Source organism: Lissotriton vulgaris, chromosome 5, assembly GCF_964263255.1.
Source record: "Lissotriton vulgaris chromosome 5, aLisVul1.2, whole genome shotgun sequence".
NCBI classification, from domain to species: Eukaryota; Metazoa; Chordata; class Amphibia; order Caudata; family Salamandridae; genus Lissotriton; species Lissotriton vulgaris.
Genome location: NC_141693.1, coordinates 261,801,876 through 261,820,753, shown reverse-complemented (window position 1 = coordinate 261,820,753; position 18,878 = coordinate 261,801,876).

Here is an 18,878-nt window from a genome sequence, read left to right as displayed (position 1 = left end):
TAGGAGTTCTATACTCTAATCCATCTGCCAGAGACCTTATAAATGGGCCGTTCTCCGAGGTTTTCCCGATTGCGAGAGGGACCCAACAGGGATGTCCTATCTCCCCTCTCCTCTTCGTTCTCGTGATCGAGCCTCTGGCATGTCACATCAGGACGGATGACCGTATGCAAGGTTGGAGCTGGCAGGGATCTCAGGAGGACTGAGTCGCCTTGTACGCGGACGATGTCTCCTTGTACCTCGCTGATCCACCCCGATCCGGGCAGAGATATTTGCAGATCCTTCATTTATTCAGGCGAGCGCACAAGTTACTTACCTTTGGTAACAATATATCTGTAAGAAACCGTAGTTAGTGTTAGATTCCTTACCTTAGAATATCCCCAGGCGTCAGACTGGATCTGGAAAGTTTTCGTCAGCAGTACCCCGGCGCGTCGGTAGGCGTAGTCTGTGGCTCCGCATCCGTCGTCGCGATCTTCGGGATGACGTTGTCGGAGTACTTAGACACCGCCTTCGCACGCTGACATCAGTTCTGTACAGAGCTTTCCGCACCAGAAACGCACAGCCATGATAGAAACCGACACTGGTGCCATGAAACTAGGGCCCTGTAAGGGATGTCCTTAACCCTAGATATCGGTTCGCAGAACGGGGAGGATGTGTGAGCGGTAAGGAATCTAACACTAACTACTGTTTCTTACAGATATATCGTTACCGAAGGTAAGCAACTTGTGCATCTGAAAGAAACAGGTTAGTATTAGATTCCTTACCTTAGAATAGATACCCCAGCAATACCAACCCCGGTGGTGGGTCTGCGAACCAAGATCACACCAGAAAGTCCTGGAGAACAGGCAGGCCGAAAAAGCTATCTCTCCAGACTTGGCTGTCCAGACAGTAGTGCCGAGCAAACGTGTGCAGCGAGGCCCACGTAGCTGCCTGACAGATGTCCTGCAAGGGGACTCCACGACCCAGGGCAGTAGTAGCCGCCGTGGCCCGAGTGGAATGGGCGCGCAGCCCAACAAGAGGCTCCTTTTTTGCCAAAGAGTAGCAAACCTTGATGCACAAGACAACCCACCGAGAGATGGTTCACTTGTGCACCGGCACGTCACTTCTTAGCGCCCATGTAAACAACAAAGAGCTGGTCGTCCACCCGGAACTGGCCTGTGCGATCTAGATAGAAGGAGAGCGCGCGTTTTGGGTCCTGATGGTGGAGCATGTCTTCCTCCTTCAAGGGATGCAGAGGCGGAAAAAAGGTGGGCAAGGTGATGGACTGCCCGATGTGAAAGGCTGTGACCACCTTGGGCAGGAAAGAAGGACGAGTCCTCAGAACAACCTTGTCCGGCTGGACAGAGAGGAAAGGAGGTTTAGAAGATAGAACCTGGAGCTCACTCACTCTCCTTGCAGAGGTGATGTAAACCAGGAATGCAGTTTTAAGAGTCAGAAGACGAAGAGGACAGTTATGAAGTGGCTCAAAGGGAGCGCACATCAGGTACGTCAGAACAACATTCAAGTCCCACTGAGGCATCACAAAGGGAACAAGAGGAAACATGTGAGTGATGCCTTTCAAGAATCTATTTACAACAGGGGACTTCAAAAGAGAAGGCTGATCAGGAAGCTTTAAGAAGGCTGAAATGGCCGAGAGGTAGCCCTTGATAGTGCCCAGAGCAGAACCCTGCTGGGCAAGAGAAAGAAAGAAGAGGAGAACCTCTGAAAGGGTGGCAGAGAGTGGATCCACAGCCTTTGCCGTGCACCATGCCACAAATGTGTTCCACCTGCAGGCGTATATCGTTTTTGTGGAGGGACGCCTGGCTGCCAGAATCAAATCACAGACTTCAGGAGGCAAGTCAAATGGCCTCAACCACGCATGTAGGTGGAGACTGGACAGGTTCGGGTGGAGGACCGTCCCCTGCTGCTGCGACAGAAGGTCCTCCTGAAGAGGCAGACGAATCGGGGAATCGACTGACATGCTGAGTAGCTCGGAATACCAGTATCTTCGTGCCCAGTCCGGAGCCACAAGGATGACTTGGGCCCGGTCTCACCTGATCTTCTTCAGCACTCTGGGCAGAAGTGGTATAGGCGGAAAGGATTACAACAGACCGGAGCCTTGGAAATTCCATTGTGCAATACTGATGACATTGCGCGTTCTCTTCGGTGGCTAATAGATCTAACCAAGGCTCTCCGCACTGCTGAAAGAGACCTTGCGCCACGCCCGAGTTCAGACGCCATTCGTGATCCATCATGCACCGGCGGCTGAGTTTGTCCGCCTTGGCGTTCAGGGAACCTGCCCGGTGTTGAACCACCAGGGTGACGCCCTGGTGTTCCAGCCATTGCCAGAGGCGCAGAGCCTCCTGACAAAGGGTCCACGACCCCACCCCGCCCTGTTTGTTGCAGTACCACATGGCGGTGGTGTTTTCAGTGAACACCTGCACTACACGTCCCCGGACAGAGGGAAGGAATGCCTTCAGTGCAAGTCGGATTGCCCGCAGCTCCAGAAGGTTGATATGGAGCCTGGGCTCCGCCGGAGACCAGAGGCCTCTGATCTCCCCCTCTCCCATGTGGCCCCCCCATCCCAGGAGGGACGCATCTGTCACCACTATGTGCTCCGGTTGGGGTAGGGAGAGGGATCTGCCACTGACCCAATCACAGTTTGTGAGCCCCCACTACAACTGACTCGCAGTGCCCTCCGAGATCAGGACGTGGTCGGACAGGTTGCCCTGATGCTGTGCCCACTGAAGCTTCAGGTCCCACTGCAGAGCCCGCATCTGCCACCTGGTGTGATGCACCAGAATGATGCAGGAGGCCATCAGCCCCATGTCAGGATCGTCAACAGCGCAAGAATATATATATCGCCACTAACCTGTCTCTTGTGACCAGCAGAGACGATGACAGACGAAATCCCTCCCTATTCCCCTTGTCGCAACTCCCGGCGGAGGAGGAATACCTACTGCTTGAAATTGCGCCCAAAGGGAAAAGGGAAGTGGATAAAATAATAAACTAGCCGTAGTTTCTGTACTCCCCTCAAGGTCTGGTCAGGTAGGCAGCACGGTCGAGGAAGGGGGTGTGTACTGCAGGACAAGGAAACAATTAGAAAAACATTACAATTCACTCTCTATAAGAACTGTCTCGCTCTCGCTCTCAGCTCTAATCCTGCTCCAACTCACCAGGAGATATACAGTCTCGGCTGGAATACGACAGACAATGTACGATGAAATTCCAAAGTAGATGAACCTGGGAGTAGGCACATACATCAAATGGTTCTTCGAAAGGACGCAACAAGGATCCTCAAAGTATAAGTGTTGTTAATTCACAACTTGAATAGGGATAATCCAGCAAGGAGAATCACACGTTAATTAATCGTCTACACGTAGTACGCCAGCAAGCGCTGATCCCTCTGAATACAGAATTCGATGTTCACAAGGAAACGGCGATTATCATAAGCGCACCTTGGAACAACCAGAGACAGTTCCGAATTACAAGCGCTAACTAGCTCCTTGTCGGAACACAGCAGAGACCCCACAAATTATAAAGGAAAGTACTCGGACTCTAGATGCGCTTCATCGCTCTCTGAGTACCGATGAAAACAAACAAAGAAATTATAAGTAACTAAAGGGAGGAGGCGAGCCCGTACTCCTTCCTCGATACCTGGGAATCACCGCGGAGCCCTCGGGGTAAGACGTAGATACTCGGTTAGCCAGGAGCAGAAAGGCCGCAGGGCGGCAAGGAACACGGAGAAGAATGTTCACGCAGTCTTTTGATCGGCGTCGGGAAGAATGACCACGCAGGCTCTAGATCGGCGTTGGTTAGACTGACCACGCAGGCTCTTGATCGGCGTTGGTTAGACTTCTGGCTGAAATCCGGCGGGGGCATACCATACCGCCATTCCTGGTACTGGAGGATTGTCAAGCACCTTTCCGGTGTGGGGGAGGTGCTTATATACGACCCACCCAATGCCGGGTTTACATGCGCCCCATGGCCTGCTGGTAATAGTAGTTCCTTATCCCATGTTTCAGCGCGAAAAAGGGAACTACCCTAAACCGCTTACTCCGTCGGTACGAAATCGCTACAGTACCCCCTCTCGAGGACAGCCGATACGGCGGTCGACCCGGCATACCCGGATGATCGTTGTGAAACCGGTCAACTAAGACAGGGCAATGGATATGGTCCTTAGGTTCCCAAGTCCGATCCTCAGGACCGAACCCTTCCCAGTCGACCAAGTATTGAATCCTGCCCCTCACCATGCGGGAGTCCAATATAGCCTGGACCTCATACTCTTCCTGTCCGTCCACCTCCACAGCCAGAGGTTGAGTCGGCAACCTCATACTAGGGGGACAGGGTTGAAGCAGGGAGACATGGAATACGGAATGTATCTTCCATGATACAGGCAATGACAACTTCATAGCTACGGGGTTGATAACCTCACTGATACCATAGGGCCCTACGTATTTTGGCTTCAGCTTATTAACCCCTCTCAGATGTAGGTTCTTTGTGGAGAGCCACACCTTGTCCCCCACCTTGTTGTACGAGGGTTCCTGGGACCGCTTCCGATCTGCAAACAGTTTCTGAGACTCTTGAGCCACTGCTAGATTACGCTGCGCATCAAACAACACTGCTTTGAGATTTGCATGGTGTTCGTGTATGCTGGGAACTGGGGAACTGGCAGGCCATTCGAATGGGAGCATGTTAGGGTGAAACCCGTTGAGACAATAAAAAGGTGAACAACCTAGAGTGGCATGTACAGCGTTGTTGTAGGCGAATTCTGCCATCCATAAGAGAGTACTCCATTCAGAGTTGTTCTGTAGGGTGAAACAACGGAGATACTGCTCCAAGGTCTGATTCAGACGCTCTGTCTTACCATCTGTTTGCGGGTGGTAGCTAGAGGAGAGTCGTGCTTCCATTTTCAATACAGAACAGAGGGCCTTCCAGAAGTGCGACGTGAATTGAGTGCCCCTATCAGTTATCAAGACACTTGGTACTCCATGTGCACGTACAATGTGTTGGAGAAACACCTGGGCTAATTCCGATGAGGTAGGCAGGCCTGGAAAGGGAATAAAGTGTCCCATTTTCGTCAGATGATCCACCATCACCAAAATGACTGTCTGTTTTGCACAAGGAGGCATCTCCACGATAAAATTCATGTATAAGGTATGCCATGGCTGTGGAGGAATGGGTAGTGAGCGAAGTAAACCTGAAGGTTTAGTATGGATGGCTTTACCTTGTGCACAGATCACACAGTTCTTTACATATTCTTTTACGTCTTTACGTAAACCGGGCCACCAGAAGGAGCGTTCTACGGTGGCAGTCATTTTATAGACACCCATATGTCCACCGAACACTAAATCATGTGCCCAATTCAGCACTTGTTGTTGCAGTTTCTAATGTGGTAAATACAATGCATGGAAGTGATAGACAAGATCTTCTTTTTTGCAGCGATGTTCTGGCTCATCCTGTATCCATGCTTGAAGGTCCAAATCTGCCCCTGCTATTTTTACATCCTCCAAAATCTCCTGTGAGGTGATCAAGGCTAGAGTTTGCTCTGGATGTTCTGTTTCCATCAAGATGAGAGGTGGTTCGGGTTGTACACTTCCACTCTCTTCCCCCAGACGGGAGAGAGCATCAGCTTTTCCATTACGGGAACCAGGTCTATACTTAATCCCAAAATCGAAGTCAGCGTAACCCTTGGGCTTGACAATCTGTCAGGATCGTCAGCAGGGCAAGAATATATATATTGCCACTAACCTGTCTCTTGTGACCAGCAGAGACGATGACAGACGAAATCCCTCCCTATTCCCCTTGTAGCAACTCCTGGCAGAGGAGGAATACCTACTGCTTGAAATTGCGCCCAAAGGGAAAAGGGAAGTGGATAAAATAATAAACTAGCCATAGTTTCTGTACTCCCCTCAAGGTCTGGTCAGGTAGGCAGCAGGGTCGAGGAAGGGGGTGTGTACTGCAGGACAAGGAAACAATTAGACAAACATTAGAATTCACTCTCTCTATAAGAACTGTCTCGCTCTCGCTCTCAGCTCTAATCCTGCTCCAACTCACCAGGAGATATACAGTCTGGGCTGGAATACGACAGACAATGTACGATGAAATTCCAAAGTAGATGAACCTGGGAGTAGGCACATACATCAAATGGTTCTTCGAAAGGAGGCTACAAGGAACCTCAAAGTATAAGTGTTGTTAATTTACAACTTGAATAGGGATAATCCAGCAAGGAGAATCACCCGTTAATTAATCGTCTACACGTAGTACGCCAGCAAGCGCCGATCCCTCTGAATACAGAATTCGATGTTCACGAGGAAACGCCGATTATCAAAAGCGCACCTTGGAACAATCAGAGACAGTTCCGAATTACAAGCACTAACTATCTCCTTGTCGGAACACAGCAGAGACCCCACAAAGTATAAAGAAAAGGAAAGGAAAGTACTCAGGACTCTGGATGCGCTTCATCGCTCTCTGAGTACTGATGAAAACAAACAAAGAAACAATAAGTAATTAAAGGGAGGGGGCGAGCCCGCACTCCTTCCTCGATACCTGGGAATCACCGCAAAGCCCTCGGGGAAAGACGTAGATACTTGGTTAGCCAGGAGCAGAAAGGCCGCAGGGTGGCAAGGAACACGGAGAAGAATGATCATGCAGGCTTTTGATCGGCGTCGGGAAGAATGACCACGCAGGCTCTTGATCGACGTTGGTTAGACTGACCACGCATGCTCATGATCGGCGTTGGTTAGACTTTTGGCTGAAATCCGGCAGGGGCATACCATACCACCATTCCTGGTACTGGGAGGATTGTCAAGCACCTTTCCGGTGTGGGGGAGGTGCTTATATACGACCTGCCCAATGCCGGGTTTTCATGCGCCCCATGGCCTGCTGGTAATAGTAGTTCCTTATCCCATGTTTCAGCGCGAAAAAGGGAACTACCCTAAACCGCTTACTCCGTCGGTACGAAATCGCTACACCCCAGGAGACGCAGCGTCAACCTGACCGAAATTCGGATTGAAGGCTGAAAGATCGGAATCAGAGCCTGAATATCCCAAACCCGCTGTTCAGGGGGATAAACCCAAAACTGCGCCGAGTCCAGAACTGCTCCGATGAAAAGGAACTTCTGAGAGGGGCACAGGTGTGACTTTGGCACGTTGATGGAGAACCCCAGCGAATGCAGGAGGTCGCCGGTAGTCTGGAGGTGGGAGACGACTGATTGGGGCGAGCCCGCCTTCAACAACCAATCGTCGAAGACTGAAACCCCTGATCTGCGCAGATGAGCTGCGACCACCGCCATCACTTTCGTGAACACCCGAGAGGCGCTGGTAAGGCCGAAGGGGAGCATGGTAAACTGAAAGTGCTCGTGGCCTACCGTGAACTGCAGGTAGCGCCGGTGGGCCAGCAGGACAGGGATGTGAAAATATGTGTCCTGCAAGTCCAACGCCACATCCAGTCTCCCGGGTCCAGGGCAAAAAGGACCTGAGCCAAAGTCAGCATCTTGAACTTCTCTTTCTGGAGGAAGCCGTTGACGCTCCGTAGGTCCAAGATAGGGCGTAGGCCTCCTTTGCCCTTCTTGGGTACCAGAAAGAGGTGGGAATAGCAACCACGTCCTACTTCTGGCCCAGGAACGCGCTCAATGGCCCCCTTGGCCAAGAGGGCCGCAACTTCCTCCTGTAGAAGTTGCAAGTGATTCCCCGATATGCGGTGGTGCTGCGGTGGCATGGCTGGAGGGGTGGGAGTAACCCCTTCGGAGGATTTGCAGCACCCACCTGTCCGACGTGATGGTATGCCAGTGGGGGAGGTGATGGAGAACCCTGCCCCCACTGGTGTCGAATGGGCCTGAAATATCGGACTAGGAAGGCTTAGCGGCAGATGCTGCTGGGGCGGATGTGGACTGACCCTGCCGTTGTCCTCGGTACCGCCACGGCGGTAACCACGTCTGCGACCGCGTTGAGACTGGATGTATGACGTTACAACGCATACTTTTACTCCGCATACCATTACAACGCGGTATTCACAACGCATACCACTACAACGCATAGCGCTTTGGGGTGCTGGATAGTGGTAAGTATAATTTACTATTCTAACTCCAGTCCCCGTGGACCCTAGGGAAGGTGTTGGATAGTAAATTAAACTTACCTCTTATCCTAGAGCGCCCCCCAGCGCTATGCGTTGTAATGGTATGCGTTGTAATGCCTGCGTTGTAGTGGTAGTGCGTTGTAAAAAATGCGTTGTAACAGGTGAATACCGTTGAGACTGGTTCTGCGGCCTGTGGCTGGCTAGACGTGTGGGGGTGCCCCTTCCTTGGCCACAAAAGGGGCGAAAAGCGGAAGGTTGCTGGAGTTGGCCTAGGCCCAAGGACTTGGCCCTAGCCCTGGAGTCCTTAAAATGCTCTAGCGCACTATCCGCTTTGTCGCCAAAGAGGCGAAGGCCATCGAAGGGCATGTCCATGAGCGTGGCCTGGACATTCCCCGAGAAGTTGGCAGACCTCAGCCTGGCGTGGCGGCGAACCGCCACCGTCATGGCAATCGCTCTGCCCAGCGAGTCCATGGTGTCAAGTCCACATCGAATAGAGTATAGTGCTGCATCCCGCCCCTCCGCCAGGGCTTGGGCGAGCCGTGCCCGGGCCTCCTCCGGACACTGTGGCATCACCTCCGTAACCGTATCACACAGAGAGTGGGTGTAACCGCCCAAAAGGCAGGCGGTGTTGACAGACCGCAGCCCCAAACTCAGAGAGGAGAACAGTTTCTTCCCAAACTGATCATACATTTTGGATTCCCGATCCGGAGGAGCGGTCAGCAATGTGGTCTGGGTCGTAGAGGCCTGAATTACCAGGCTCTCAGGGGTGGAGTGAACGAACATAAAGCAGGGGTCGCTCGGAGCCGGGCGGTGGCGTCTGGCCACGTTCCGATTCAGAGAGGGCTTGGTGCCCATCAGAACGTTGGTGAGGGCTTCGTTAAACGGCAGTAGAGGCTCCGAGGAGCTTGCCTGTGGTTTGAGCACCTCAGTAAGGAGGTTAGTCCTCACGGCCGTGACAGGGAGCTGAAGAGCCAAGGCCTTGGCCGGCCTGTTCAACACCACGCTATAAGTAGCACTCTCCTCCGAAGCCACGGAGGGAGGAGAGATGAATCCAGTGTCAGGCGAAGTGTCTAGACCACTGGCCTCCCCCAGCTCATCTGCCCAGTCCTGGCTTAACTGGAACTGCTGTGCCAGAGGGTCCTGAGAACTCTCCCGGTCCTCCTCGTCATCCATCTCCTGGAAACCAGGCAAAAATTATGGAGCCAGGTCGTAGGTGAATTGGTCACCCATCGGCGTAGGAAACCGGGGCCGGTGTCGTCCGAAGACAGGATCGGGAGCGACACCCTCGGGGTCGGCACCAGCGGAGGAGTCGTGAGGTCGACTGGCGACAACCCGGATCCAGGCCTGAAACCTACGGTCCTCTGCGGCGTCGGGACGGGAGTCGACGACGGCGCCGGGGCCGAAGCACCCGATGGCACCGGGCCGGAGCCGCCGGCCCGCTAGGACTTCCAGTCGAAAAAACGCGGTGCCCGAAGGCACCTCAACGGGTTCCGAAAGAGGGAAGTGAATCCTCATGACCACGAGGAAGTCACGTATCTCCTCCGGCGTCACGTGCAGCCCAGGAACCGGCGTGTGTGGAGCTGGACGTGGAGCCTGCGGCACCGGCGGAGTCGTGCAGGCGGTGTCGTTCGAAGCCACATCGCATGAGCGTCGGGGGGAGTTAGAAGAGCGATGATGCCTCTTCGACTTCTTTTTCAATGCCTCGACTTACCGGAGGACTTGGAGCCCGACGAGTGGTGGTGCCTCGATGAGTGGCGATGACTGCGGCTCCGCGCCCGGTCCCTCGACTTCCTCCTCGACCGGGACGCGGAGCCGACTGCCGGAGCTCGAGCAGCTTACGGGACCGCTCCCGTCTAGCCTTCAAGGTCAAGGCCCGGCAGTCGGGGCACGACTTGTCATCGTTAGTCAGCCCGAGGCAGTAAAGGCAACAACAGTGGGGGTCCATCACCGACATCAGGCGGTGACAAGCGTCGCAAGGTTTAAAACCAGGCATCCCTAGCAGTACCGCAAGTCGAAATCGACTCGAAAAGTGATCAAAAGAGATCAAAAAAATTAGTAAAAAAATGACTTGAGTACTGCTCTTCTCGGATCTGCGCTTGGTGGTGCGGAAAAAAGAAGAACTGAGGTCAGCGCGTGAGGGCGACGTCTAAGTACTCCGACCACGTCATCCTGGCGAACACGACGCAGACGACGGAAGCGGACCGGCAGACGACACCTACTGACGCACAGGGGTACTGCTGACGAAAACTTTCCGGATCCAGTCTGACGCCTGGGGATATTCTAAGATAAGGAATCTAACACTAACATGTTTCTTTCAGATGTCTGGGTTACGCCTTAACCCGCTCAAACCCACAGTGGTGCCCCTTCATGCCTCCAGGGAATGCCTCGACTGGCAGACATCCATGCTCATATGAAGATTATCCTTTAAATACCTTGGTATCGGGGTGGCGTTTCTCCCGGAGTTGACCTGGTCCCTTTACGTCGGTCCACTTCTCCAACGGACTAAAGATGACTTACGTCGATGGCAAAAACTCCCTGTTAACCCTCTCAGGAGAGTTGCCCTCTTCAAAATTATGGTTCTCCCCACCTCTTATATGTCCTCCAAAATCTTCCGATCCATCTCCCTCGCAGCTGATTTCGCAATCTAGATGGGGTGGTTACCAACTGCCTTTGGAGGGGCTCAACAGCGCATCTAGGTCTCACAACTTGCCAACGAACCACATACGAGAGAGGAAAGGGCATGACGAATCCCTTTTTATTCTATCTTGCCCCTCGCCTCCTGATAATCCATGATTGGCTTAACAGTGGATGGTGGGATCCAGCAGATTGACTTGAACTGGGACGTCTTGGATTCTCCTGGGCCCAAGCAATGCTGTACGGAGCCCCACTCCCTCAGGTCCTACCAGTAGTTACTTGTACGGCTTTCCTAGCATGGCGATCTGCATTGAGGCACATCCACTGGGACAACAGCCTCACACTACAAACTACACTATGGCACAGCACCTGGCTGCAGAAAGTGGGGACTCTGACAGGCTTTCAAACGTGGGACCTAATAGGCATCACCTTCCTAGGAGACGTTCGGAAGGGAGAACATTTGTCCTCCTTTCAGGACTTACAACGCACATACTCCTTACGCTCCACACAATTCTTTAAATATCTCCAATTACGTCACGCCCTTGCCACTCACATCCCCAACCAAGAGCCATTTCCCGAATTCAGCCCGTTGGAGGTCAAAATTCTCATGTAAATGTAAATTGATACTTGTATAGCGCACTACTCACCCGCAAGGGTCTCAAGGCGCTTGTACGAATACCGCTGTGGAACCCATCCTGGCTTTCCCTGTGAGGCGTCCACTCCTGGGCACCCCCAAGTCTCATGGGAGACCTAGGGAAGGGAGGGATATCTCAAAAATACCAATCCCTGATAAACAATACCCCATCCATGCTAGACCCTCTTAGAACCAGATGGGAAAGATGGTTGGGCCCTCTAGAGGACGAAATTTGGAGGGAAGCTCTCATGGCCCCCAGAACTCTCACTATATCTGCCGGACTTTACCTTATAAAGATATACTATCTTCACTGTGCACCAACACGACTGCACAAAGCTGGACTTCTCACAGCCCGCAATGTCCACGCTGTGAAGATGAACCAGACAAGTTCTTCCATATGGTCTGGTCCTGCGCGGTCATATCTAAATACTGGGCATCATTCACATCGGAATTAAGTGACATACTGGGGTGAGAGGTTCCCCTTAGTCCGCTTGCTCTTCTTCTGGGGGTGATGGAGGGAATGGACGTCTCCAGAGCCGACAAGTTGTTTCTAGGAACAGCCATGTTGATAGACTCAAAGTCTCCTTCTATTTCCAAATGGCGGAGGGGAGTTGATTGGTGTGCTGTCCAAGAAAAAGCGGTTAACGAGGTAAGAGGGTGCCCGAACAAATTTGAGCAAGTATGGGGCAAATGGACAGGACCATTGGACTGATTACTCTTAGCGCTAAGAGCGTGCCCTTTTCTATTTATCTTATTAAGCCTACTGTTGGGGAGATAATATTTGGATATGCAATGAAATGTGTCACTGTGATACGAATGTTACTACAGTTACCTTGTTTTTACAAAATGCCAACAAAATTGGATATAAAGAAAAATAACAAAGTTTAGGCATTGCAAGAGGTTTACCTTGTTAGGTCAAAATGACAGCTTAAAACTGCACATACAGGTTGCCCTGGCAGGCCTTAGATATGTTTAAAGGGCTACTAAAAGGTGTGGCACAATTAGAGGTTCTGAGTACATGTAGTACCACGATACTAGGGACTTACAAGTAAATTAAATGTGCCAATTGGCTGTAAATCAATGTTACCATGTTTTAGGAAGTGTTAGCACTGGTTAGCAGCGGTAAAGTGCACAGAGTCCTAAGACCAACAAAACCAAGATCATCAAAAATGGAGTAGTGAGGCAAAATATTTGACGGAAGCCAATCTAAGGCTGACAGAACTTACACTCACCTATAACCAAACTTAACTTGCAAGGTGCAGCAATCGGATTGGGGCCCCCCTTTGTTGATTACATTACCACTTCTCACTCCAATGAGTGTGCTTTCTTACTCATCCAAACACAGTAATTCTACAGCATCAAGCAGTGTTCAACAAAGCTCCTTAATGTATAAATATGTATGTATGTATGTATGTATAAACCATTTTGTAGCGCGCTCTGTTACTTGAAAGTATCCTGGCGCGATAGGGAAAGACAGAAAACAGAACAGCAGAGGGGCAAACTAATTGTACTCTTAAATACAACAGTCTTTTAGAATATAGAGAAATCGACTCACACTGGAACACAGGGAAAAACTGACAAGGATGCCATTGCTGCAATATAAGATCTGTTATTTACACTTGCACAGGTTTGTTGGTAGGTTGCAAGATTCAACCGCATTACCACATGCACAAAAACTAGCAGACAGCAGTCTGGACACAGACACCGAAAAGCGCAAAGGTGACAGGTAAGTCAGTATTGTGCGGCACAACAACTGTAATACAGTATTCTGCAATGGTTCCTCTATTCACTATCCAGTTCCTCTCTTGTGTGCAAAAAAGTTATAGATTATGTTTTAAGCAAGAACAGAGCTGTACATAGTTCATTCAGATTGTGGTTAAGTGAGCTGGGCTTATGGTCTGCATACAGGGTCGAGTGAAGGAGATTATGCATGCTGCTTGGACATAGAATTCAGTAGGTATATTATTCCAATAGGGTAAGAAGACCCTTTGGCACCGTTGTGACATGAGGAAGAGAACAGGTCAGTATAACATTTGCGGGAAAAACTAAAAAGACATAGATGAATGCCACTGGTTACTACCTCCTACTCTGCCCATAATTAGAGGCGTCTGCCAGTGTGGATCCCCCTGATAACCTCTTCAAGGAGCAAAACTGTGTTTGGCATTTGTACCGAGACAATGGTGCTAATCGCAATCTTAACATTCTTGCTGGCAAAAAAAAAATTTCACAGATAAATGTATTATTGCCTTTAAAAAGCCATAACAAGTAAATGCTGTTTTCACACAGGCTAATAATTACTGCATTATAACAATCAGATTGAACAAAATGGAAACCACAGGAATGATAATACTAATGAGAGAGTAAGATGTTGGGAGAAGTCCCTAGTTGCAGTTGGAAGCAATGCATTACTTTCACTGTTTATCTAATGTGGTTTAAACAGCAGTTAGAAAACCCCTGGTAATGTTGGTAATCACTTACAGTTAAAAGCACATGGGTTAAAGTCACAGTGGGCTTTCTGCTGCAACCACCATTCCAATTAGCACACCATGGATAAAGATCTGAAAAAAGAACGCATCATCATCAGTACGTATTACATTTGGGGAAACATTATTTTGCAAGCTGTATTAAGCACCTTTTACACTTGAAACAGGCAGGTCATATAATGTGTGTTGGATATATTGTGCAGCTTTAAAAGCCACTGTCGCAGTGGGAACGTTCTAAGTTTTGAAAATACTTTGTGGGGTTCAGGGTGTCAATTTTCCGTTAAATGTCAAATAAAATGTACCCGTGATTCCCTTAGGAAATGCATAATAAAATCACTGCCCATTTTTTGCCCCTTATTTACCTGCGTCTTAGAATAAAAAATTTGATTTATCAAAACCACAGAAAATTCTTTAATAGTCTATTCTTCAAAATTAATAACGAACAGGACTTCGATTTGGACCTGAAGCAACCTCAGAATTCATAAAAGGCAAAATGCACAGGTGCAGGAACATTTGTTGAGATATATTTATTTTGTATTTTAAAACATTTAACTAGAAAACGTGCCAAAAGGAAAATATTTTATTTTAAATATATATTTAATCAGCTAAATTAAGTATAATTCAATACATTTGCCTGCAGCAAACACTGCCATGTTATATTTTTGAAAGAAAAAAGAAGGAAATTGTGCCCTTGCGTCTATCCAGGAAACCAAAACTAGTGGAAAACTCTCCCTCGCCATTTAAGAATCTTCGAGATTGCAATATCCCATTATGTCTAGCAGAGAGGCAGTTAAATCATGAAGGACTGGAAAAAATTATTAAGAAATTACCTGATATGAACTGTGCTCCTCAAACTCTAGGACGTTGTTGGGACTTTTAAGAATTAAAAAAAAATATTTGCGAAGAACCAGGATTACGTGCTAGTAACGTTTTATTTGTTTTCATTACATTCTCTCCGGTATTCATAAGAAGTGAACTAGAATAGTGAGCTAAATATAGCCTTAGAAGCCAGGGTCGGACTGGCCTACAGGGCAAACTGGCAATTTTTGAGTTGCTGGTCTGCGTGTTGACTGTTTTTTGGGCTGTGGGTGGGTCTGTTTTATGGTCTAGTAGGCTGTTTTTAGGTCTCGCCTGAGCCAGCACATGCCCTTCTCTGGCGAGACATTTAGTGAGTGAGCTTTCAAAAGTCGTACCGGGGTGGCATAGAGTGTGCGGTTACGCACAAAAGCGCTCGCGCCTTGCTCCGCCTCTCCGTCTTGCTTGCTTAGGCTTTAAAGCGCCTCCCCCTCCCCCACCACAGAGCGCGTCTCGCGGCCGTGCATTTAAGGTCACGCGTCTGGCTGCTTCCGATCTAAGAGACATACTCTTTGTTTTCCTTGTTGACTGAGAGTGCTCGCGGCCACGCGTCTCTGGTCACGCGTCTGGCTGCTTCCAATCTAAGAGCCATAATCTTTGGTTTCCTTGTTGACTTAGAGTGGAAGGCAGTGTTGCTACGTCACTGCCCCCGCAGAAGCGACTGACCCTTTCTTAGGACAGGTGAATGTTACACATATGTGGATTTTTTATAATGCTCCTAAAAGATATACAGCTCAATGCCTTTTCAGATGGAATTATGTGTCACAATGTTCTTCTTTGAAACTTTCTGATTCTGAAAAATGTATTTAATTTTTTAAGTTGAAAAAGTGGCTTCAACAGGGTTCTGGTGCCCAATCCCATCCTCCGTAGTAACAGACAGTGTCCCGTGATGTCAGCATGAATGTATGACATTATTCCGCAAACTTAAATCCAGCATACCATGACTCCGCATTTATTACAACGCATGAGCCATTACTCCGCAGTACTATCACTCCTCGATCTTTTACCCCGCATATAACTTTACCACACATGCCTTTACAACGCAAAGGCATGTGTGGTGAAGTTATAACCTTAGTAAATGTACTTACCACATATATATATATTCCTGTGTTGCGTATCTTTGGCTGCCACTGAGAGCGTGTCTATGTAGTACTTCTGACCTGAATTGGATTCCGGAGTACACGCCACCTCCACAGGGGCCTCTAGCAACCCGCGGAGCACCTTTTTGGAATTCATTACTTGGAGGTTGCACCTGGCCCGGCTCCGAATTAACACTGGACTTCGTTTACGTAGCGTGAAGGAGAAGGCGATTCACAGCGGTGAGTGCGTGGTCACGGGCTGTGTGTTCTGTGTCCGTCCTAGGGGAGCGGAGTATTGGTTGTCTCACGCTATCAGGCATCGCGTATCCCCCGGGTTTACGGCGCAGCGCGCTTTGTCCTGCGCCAGTGCTCCCGCTGTTCAGCATTGGCATTTTAGACCAAAAGGCATAATATACGCCGTGCGGTGAAACCTCACCTCGCCGTTACTTTTTCTCCCACATCTACTTTTCCAGTATCGCACAGCAGGAGGAACTTTGTATCTTACAAAGGGAGGCAGCCATAATACGTTACTGAAAGTCATCTAGTCCAAGGGCGTTCCAAAATGGAGGAAGAGAATGAAAGAAGGGCAGCAGCACACTCGTTGTTTGCTAGGACTAAGAAGGGGGCCCCCACCAGCAGTACGGTCAGGAAGGACCCTCCACAAACCAATAAAGATAAAATCAGCAAGCTTGAAAAGCTAACGAAAGGAGAAATCTCCAAGTGGTGGGAGGCAACCTTGCTACAGAACTACATAGATCAAGAGATGGTACCGAGGGGACTATGCATTTTTACCACTCACACCTACGAGGCGCCCAATCCTGACATGTTGGCTGAATGGTCAGTCAACTCAGCCAATAGTTCCAGAAAGATGCTGGAAATTCTGGTCAAGTACGTGTGGCTAGATAGAGATGGTTTATTGAAAGAAATTGCAGAATTAATGGAGGACATAAGTAAACATGCGGATGAAGAAAATGTTAAGAAATTGGTCGCAGAAATTAAAGAGCGCCTTAAACGTCATGAGGAGGACATAAAGGCTCGCAAAGAGAGAAAACTGGAGAGAGACTATAAAGACTATGATACGGGCAGGATTTTGACCCGTAGCCGGAAATATGATCATCTTTATGCCAATACAGCCAACACTACGCAAGTGGCAGGTGCAACAGGGGGAGAAGAAGACTCCACAGTAATGAGCGAGACTGAATCAGATGTCTCGAATGTATCCACTGAGGAAACTACTCAAGTCAACACCCCAGCAAGGAAGCCAAATTTTTTAGACGAATATCGTCATATGCGCCGGAGCAGACGGACGAATCAGGCAATTCCGGCACCACCACCACCCAGCACATCGAGAGGCCGAGGACGACCCAGGGGACGCGGAAACGTAGGAACCGTGGGAAGAGGCTTCGCCAGCGGTGGGAGAGGAGGCAATTCAAGGGGCAACATGGGAAGAGTCAACACCCGCTCCAAGAAAGGCCAATAATGGATGACAACACGGTAAACAAAACTGTTATTAGCTTATCCAAACGTACTATTACTGAGACTGAATTGACTACTCTCAGTTTGGGCCTCTCCTTCTGTCCGTCCATGTGCTTCAACTACAGTGAATCCAGGATCGATGTTTTTAAATATGTCCATAAATTAAAACTTAAAAAATTGCATAAACTGAGGGGCTGGGGGGGGGGGCAGCAGCACATACAGAGACCGCTGGCTCATGAAGAGGATCCCTTCAGGATAGGTGATGTTGACGCTCTCATCAACATCATACACCTTGGGAAAGAAAGCGATAGGGAGCCTTTGGCATCTAACACCAATGTACAAGAAGAAAATGCTGAAACTACCAGCAACACCCAGCTCCTCACAGAAGCCAATTTTTCCATAGACTACAGTGCTGCCTCTGGCTTCAAGCCTAAATCCACCTTCATTCCTATGATGACCCATGACGCGATTGACACGTTTCACGAATGTGTCAATAAAGAACTTAACATCTTTAGAAATAACAAGAAAAGAAATTTCAGACCCGGACAAGATAACCTGTCTTTTAACCAGAGGAAAGCTCTGAAGTCCCTTACAGAAGACAATACCATCGTCATTTGCCCCGCTGACAAAGGGGGCAACATTGTCATCATGGACAGGGATCAATATGTGGCAGAGGCCCAAAGACAACTCTCGGAAGGCAACTACTATATTACTACCACCTTTGAACTCTATAACAATAGTATAATTGAACTGTGGGACAAATTGAGTGGGTGGAAAGATAAGGGCATTCTGGAATGGGAGAAATATAGATTTTTGAAAAATGACAATCCTACCCTACCAGTGCTTTACCTACTCCCCAAAATCCACAAAAGTATGGACCACCCGCCGGGCAGACCCATAGTGTCCTCCCGGGGTAGCGTGGCGGAGCATGTCTCTAAATACGTGGATCACTATCTTAGGGAATGGGTTAGGGACTGGCTAGCTATATCAAAGACACCAAAGATTTCTTGTCCAAACTCTACAATCTTACTTGGGATGAAAATTACTTACTCATCACCATGGATGTCCAAGCACTCTATACTATCATAGACCACAAGCAAGGCTTGGATGCTTGTCAGTATTTCCTTGATGGGCGTCCTTTACGTTTCAGGGAGCACAGCAAAATGCTCCTCGAAATGATGGAATTCTGCTTGAAAAACAATTTCTTTCTTTTTGATGGTGCCATCTATAAACAAGAGATTGGTACCGCGATGGGCTCGTGTTTTGCCCCAAGTTTCGCGAATGTTTTCATGGGACATTGGGAGCTGACCATCTTCACGGACCCATCTCTAACTGAACATATAAGCCATGTAGTTACTTGGTGGAGGTATATCGATGACCTCTTTATGGTCTGGAATGGCACTGAAGATGAAGCCTTGCACTTCATTGACATCCTTAACAATAACAGTCATAACATCAGACTTACCAGCAATATCAACAGGGAGATGGCAGAGTACCTTGATGTCAGAATTGACATCAAGGACAGCAGTATTAATACCTCTCTCTTCAGGAAAGCCACTGCCGGCAACAGTATTCTCCATGCTCTCAGCAGCCACCCGGAACCTCTCAAATGGAGTATTTCATACCGCGAACTGCTGAGGGCAAAAAGAAACTGTAATACGGAGA